Raw genomic sequence first — 7,198 nt, forward strand, 5'->3', positions numbered from 1 at the left:
AGAAGCATATTCAATTCAAAAGAAAGCACCACAATTAAAAATAATGCATTGTATTATATATCCTTATAATTTCAGTCACATGAAGCTCACAATATGTGTAAGTGGCGTTTATTCATCTTCTCTTTCAAAGTTTCAAGGAGTCAGCATGTACACACCAATAGTTTATACGACTATTCAAGCCAAGAAAACAGCACTATTGCATTGAAACGAAGCTTAAATTTTGTAAATAACAGAAATATTCAAAAGAGAACAAAGATTTGGGAGAACGCATGCGATCGCAGCAGCATTTTTTAAGATTTCCAGCTTTGGAATACAGCTTTAGTCCACTCAGTAGAATACACAAGGAATGTGGGGTCAAAAACTGTGTATGATCATCGCCAACTTAATATATATATTTATATATTTATAGAAAGATAAATTTCATGATTAGATAATTGCATATTTGAAATAAAAGATGTTGAAGCGAAAAGGACGTTTTTGTTGAATGGAGAAGTATGCGATGTCAGCGTCAGTGGAGTGTACATACATTGTGTGAAGTTCAAATTAGTCACTCAACATCGCAGACGTCAATCAACTTCTGTTGTGCATTATGGTTTTGGTATCAGTGTTTGGGCTTTCTGTGTCTATCACAGCCAGAGAACGTGCATGTTACAAGTTGCCCTAGGCGACACCTTTGGTCGAGCATGACTATTTCTACTTAGGAGCATAACAATTCAAACACAAAATTCGATTGTTCTACCAAACCTTCTAACGTTACTAACTTTTGCACTCATATCAAAGCATTAGTCTTCGGATTTGTTAATAGGATAGCACTGTTTTTAAATGTAAGACTGGTAGTTGACACCAATAAACTAACGAATTTAAATCTGCAAAACATTTTGTTGTAATCTTTTCCTCAAAACCTTTTTTTAACGAGGAACATGTTTGTCCATACTTTTTGTGTGGGGGAGGGGTGTGAATGATTTCACATTCTGGTTTTTGTACTGCTAATTAAGAACCACAATCTCACTGGAATTGAAGTTGATCCCCAAAAGTAAGCAAATGGACTTTTATGATGAGTATCTATGAAGGAACTGAATCAGAGAACTGTGTATATCTTCTACCTTCACGTGATTCTGTCCCGTTTTTTTCTAAGTGTTTCTACAAAACCCAATTCATAGGATCACTCTTCTATCTATGTCTACTCTCTCCTTCTGTGTGATTCAATTCATTCCTGCATAGAAAAGAACAACTTTTTAGTTCAAAAGTGTAATATATGTCTTATGAATGAGTACACATACATACCTTATGTTCTGGAATTTAATAAATACAAGTAACAACGGATGGGTAATTTTAAAAAATGGATTCCTGGATATCGCTTTTGGCAAGAAGGATTGCTTATTATTTTTCATTATCATCCGTTTCTGAAAGAATTTAGGCATAATAGAGAATGTTGGTCCATTCTAAAATTGTTATATTATTGCGTAACCACATTAATAAAAAAAAGTGATACGCTGGAAATTAGATGATAAATTTAATTTCAAAATAAAAGTTATGATGTACAGTTTTTGTTTTTGTTAGAGAATATACAGAGCAATAATCTACTTCCGTTTCATGCATAAATGAAACTAGAACAATGGATGAACCAATCCAAAAGTGGCCCAAAATTAAGTGTAAAGATGGCCCAATTCAAATTAAATATAAATATTAACATCATATGGAAAAATTTAACAACAACGGATCCGTGGCGCAATGGTAGCGCGTCTGACTCCAGATCAGAAGGTTGCGTGTTCGATTCACGTCGGGTTCAAACCCCAATCTGTAAATTTTTAATTTCAATAGATTTTGCATTCTTGTCTTATACTGTTGATGATGAAATATATCCAAAGATTATTTTCTGAAAGAAAAAGTGAATAATTGTTAGAATAAATACTTATTTTATTAATTTTAATATATGAGTGATTCTCTTGTACAAAATGCTCAAACTTATATGTGATATTGTAAGATTAATAACTCTTTTTAATAGTAAATATTCAGTTTGGGTCCTGTTTCAGATTTCTTATAAAAGAAATCAGACCAAACCGAAGATTAAAAAAATACTATGAAATAATTTAGTAAACTTTTAATGTTTTTTTTTCAGAAATAAGAACCTAATTTATATTTGTTTATAATGATAGAAAAAAGTTTAAAAGAAAAACTATCATTGAAAATCATATGATTTTAATCAGATTATAATTTCTTTCCGCCCTGATTATCTTGTATAGTTGATAAAAACATCTAAAAGTAACATATGTAAGAAAAAAGAAATAGACTGAAGTGATTGTTTCTTAAGAAAAGTACAGTAAAACTGTACAAACGGGCTTACAATGAATAGTGACGATACAATATATTAGGAACTTTTTTCTACTTTTCTTAATTACATATTTCATTTAAAGAGAAAGTGTGAAATCATATGCATTTAGGAATGTCAATAAGTATTTTAAAATACTTACGAATATCCGTGAATACTATATATATTAAAAAATATATATATTTTACAAATTTTAAAAATAAAATCATAATATATATATATATATATATGTGTGTGTATAAAATAAATTAATTTTAATTTTAATTTAATTTAATTTAATAAAATATAAATTTTTTATTTTAATTTTTTTGGGTAACGAATATCTATGAATACAGGTAGTATGATGCTCGCACTCAACCCATTTATTCACGATTGTTAAAATACTCGTTACCTATAGGTCATAAATATTTGCGGATATTAATTATTCGTTGTGGATTTTATTTACGGATACTCATAAGTATGAGTATTTTTATTATTCCTATATGTATAAGATGTAACATTCAATTTCACACATAATATTATATAATTAATACTTGAAATAAATTGTTCATGAGTATAAAATTATTATAGTTATTCAAAGTATAATTGTAATAATTATGAAGGTACTACATCTTATTGAAAATTATTGCCAATGGAAAACACTATGTCATCCACAAGGTTAGCCCATTTACATGTATGGTCAAAGTAATTTTCATAAACTAGAACCTCATGCTTCTATTATCATATACCTCATCCTTCTCTACTTAAGATTGGATGATTATTAGTATATTAGGATAATCTTCAACATCAGGACAAGCTAATGAATAACCACCACAAAATCTCTCCACGAGATCTCTGGACAAACTCATACAATAAATGCACTCATCATATATTCTCATACCACTTTCTTAGGTATATTGCACAACTTAACAACATATGTATGATCTTAAAACTTCAGAACTTTAGAAAAAAATTGTAGTTTCAAAAATGTATGATCTTGCATTCAAATTAAATGTAATTGAATGAGTGACACAGTGCAAAAAGAATAGACTCAATTTGATAACTGTAGAAAAAATTATGCACCAAACAAACAACAAAGGTCAAAGTGATCACCAACCTAAACTACTGGAATATTACATGAACAATTGCTCTAACTACAAACCTTTAATTAAAGATTTGATCGGTCAAAGTAAATAATAACATATTTAAAACTCACAGTAAAAATTTCAACTTGGTCTGATGGTTAATGAAGCAGAAATCTTAATTTTAACGAGATGACTCAAAAATAGAATTAAGGTGGTGTTGAATTCCTTCAAAATGCGAAACTAATTTCTTTAAGCACAAACATCCAACTAATAGTCCTAGTGATCAAAGTGAATACAAATATGTTAGAAATGATATATCAAAATTTCAAGTTAATCTAATGGTTAACAAGATGGGAATTGAGGTTTTACCAAGATGACTCAGAAACAAAACTAAGGTTGTGTTGAGCTCCCTAAAAAGTACAAAACTAATTTCTCTAATCATAACATCCAATTATTAATCCAAGCGGTTAAGTTGAATTAATATATCTTAGGAACCATATCTTAAATTTTTATATTAGTCTAACGGTTAACAAGGTGGGAGTGGAGATTTTACAAGATGACTCAAAAACCAAACTAAGACGGTTTTAAGCTTCCTAGAAAATACGAAGCTAATTTCTCTAATTACATACATCTACTTAATAACCTAAGCATTCAAATTGAATCAGTATATTTTAGGAATCATATGTCAAAATTTTAGGTTAATCTAACGATTAATTGGTGTTAGGTTTCTTATATGGACAACTCATACTTCTGAGATGGTTAACCTTCCCAGTCTTTTTGAAGTAAAAAAATTTCAACAAGTGAGGTACAAGCTTTGTATTCCTTGGTTTAACACATTTCTCCTCAATAGGATCATGCAAGTTTTTACACAATAACAAATTTTTCATGTGAGATTTTCATAAACATTAGTCTTGGAAATGGTATCAGGTTTCTTATATGGACAACTCATACCTCTTATATGGGTTAATCTTCCCGATCTATCCAAGTAAAAAAATCAACAAGTGAGTTACAAGTTTTGTGTTCCTTGTTTTAACACCTTGCTTCTCAATAGGATCATACAAGTCTTTTGCAAAATAACAAAGCTTTCATACGAGATTTTCATATTGAATAATTGGTAAAATCTCATTTAATCATAGTTCTAACACCATTACTATCTACCATATATGGAGCATAAACCAAACCTTCTAATTGGAACTTTAATATTAGATGTTGGGAGGATAACAAAAATAGCAATCAAAAGCAAAACTCATATGATTTTTCCCCTATATAAAATATGCAAAATAATGAGATGTAAAAAAATAGAGAAGAGAGAAACCAACATATGCCAAAACTTTTTATCTCATTAATACCTCAAAATGGAGGAAAAACCTACTAGACCAGAATAGTAAAAACATCCACTAATAAAAATTAATGGATACACCACAAGTTCTCTTAGAGGTTTCAAGGATAAAAAAATTATTTTCTTCACCAACAAGGTAGATAACAACACAATAAAACCCCAATGAGTACTTAGCTACACAATAGAGGAAACCCAATGTATGAGATGCATATCTTCTAATCATTATGTTTTTGTGAAGAATTTTCTTAATGAAAATTTTATTATTCTCTTGTTTTATGTTGATGACATCTGAATTGTTGGTCATGCATGAATGTGCTCAAAGTCAAGGGAATTCAAAGTTTGTTAGTACTTCACTTGTAGATCACTTGAAGTCGAGTTCAAAGTAATGTCCTACAAGTGAAAATGAGAGAAGAGATGCAAAATATTTCATAGTTTGATGTATGGTATGATGTGTACAAGGCCAGATATTGTTCATGTTGTTAGTTGTTTCCTTACTAATCTTGGAAAAGAGCATTGAAAAGTTGTGAAGTAGATACTTAGGTGTCTCAAAGGCACTTCTAGAGTTTGTCTGTGCTTTGGAAGTTGTAGTCTGTGCTGAGTGGTTAGACAAATATGAACATGCCTAGTGATATGAATTTTAGAAAATCCATTTCGAGTTTGTGATTACCTTTTGCAAGGAATGCATTATTATGACAATTGATACTACAAAAAGTGTAGTTGCTCTATCTATTATAGAGGCAAAATAAATTATCGTTATAGAAAATGCTAAGGAGGTATTGTGGATGTAGAATTTCCTACAAGAATTGGGATTATCACAAGAAAAAATATTTTGTATTATGATAGTCAAAGTGTAATCCATGTCGATAAGAACTGAATATTTCATTCAAGGTCAAAGCTTATTGAAGTTCGATATCATTGAAAACAAGATGCATTGGATATAAAAAAAACTATCATTAGAGAAAAATCATACTGATGACAATGACTCGGATAAGATGACACATGTAGGATAACTTGTTATGGGCAAGGAGAAATTCAGTTTGGTTGATTATGACTTCAATGAATTGGTGAAAAAAAATTATTATTTGCAAGGTGAGTCATCAATTTATTGGGTCATACTGACTTAATGAAGGAAAAAAAAAGAGATGTTATTTTCTTTACGTGCTACCAACCTATTGTGCAATTTAAAATACATCATTTTGCATTAAGTTTTGAGGATGGAAACAAACAATACCTTTGAGTGCTTTTGATGGGAAAAGAAAAGAGGTCACCAAGAGAGAGTGAAACAGAACTTAATTATGCATATCTATGCGCATAAGCTAGCTTACAGAAGAGATTTTATATCATATCTTATATATTGAGTTTTCTTTGTTGTTTAGTTAAGTATACATTGAATTTTCTTTTGTTTTTATTTACTTGTTAATGAAGAGAATATTTTCTATCAATTCTTGAATGTTTTAAAAAACTTATGATAAACCAATTAATTACTATTATTGGAAGTTACATATTAAAAACATTTAGTGTTTCGGGTTTCTTTTTCCTTATTTCATGCATTTAATTATTTTATATATATTTGTAAAGAGAATAATTAATGAGCTTTGTTTCTATTTATTGTTGTATTATCTTTGGAAAAGATTTTACTATACTTATCACTAAACATAAAAGTAGTATCGGAATAAACATGAGCTATATTATGTTTTGATATGTAGTCACTAGTACAAAAATATCGTATAACGTCGTTGTTTTTTGACCTTTCACGTCGAATTTGAGGTCGACGTCATATCGAGAGACGTTAAATTGACGTCGAATTTAAAAAATTCGACGTTATCAAATTGACATTGAATTTTGTCAATATTCGACATTAATCAATTTTTTTGTTTTTTTAATTAATTGTGATCTTTTTTTACAACTCTATGAGACATGAAAAGCAGAACAACAACAAATTTCAGTTTTTGGTATTTTATAAAACATGAACTATGAATGTGTACTATAGTATCAACAACAAACAACAATAACAAACAACAATAACAAACAACAAACAACAATAACAAACAAGTTAAACCAAACAACAACAACAACAACAAACAAATTCAACAAGAAAAACAACAAACAAGTTCAACAAATAATTTCTTCAAAACGAAAACAAAAACAAACCTTCAAAATGTGAGTTCTTCAGAATAAAGTGTTGTCACCAGTGAGAAAGAAAGCAGAATGCGCCTATAAAGGACAAAAACACGAAAATAATCGGTCAAAATAAACGAAAATCATACATAAAGTAGTTAATTAACATGCATTTGTATCAAATGAAAGAAATATTACATGTGATGGTCGTCAAACTTCGTTCGAGAAAATTTGAGAAGAGAAGAGAGTTTCGCGCGCTAAGAGAAAGTGAATGAATTTTCAATCTCCCGCTCAAATTTTTATTGAATTCACTACATAATACGTCAAAATCCTTACAGAATTCGACGT

General features: G+C 29.5%; 1 non-coding gene across 1 annotated transcript; it reads left to right on the forward strand.

Moving 5' to 3' along the window:
- Positions 1-1,717: 1,717 nt before the first annotated feature.
- On the forward strand, positions 1,718-1,789 carry TRNAW-CCA (transfer RNA tryptophan (anticodon CCA)). The gene has a single exon. It is a non-coding gene; the product is annotated as a tRNA-Trp (tRNA).
- The last annotated feature ends 5,409 nt before the right edge of the window (positions 1,790-7,198 follow it).

Source organism: Vigna umbellata, chromosome 9 (genome assembly GCF_029865625.1).
Source record: "Vigna umbellata cultivar VRB3 chromosome 9, Vumbellata_1.0, whole genome shotgun sequence".
Lineage (NCBI taxonomy): Eukaryota > Viridiplantae > Streptophyta > Magnoliopsida > Fabales > Fabaceae > Vigna > Vigna umbellata.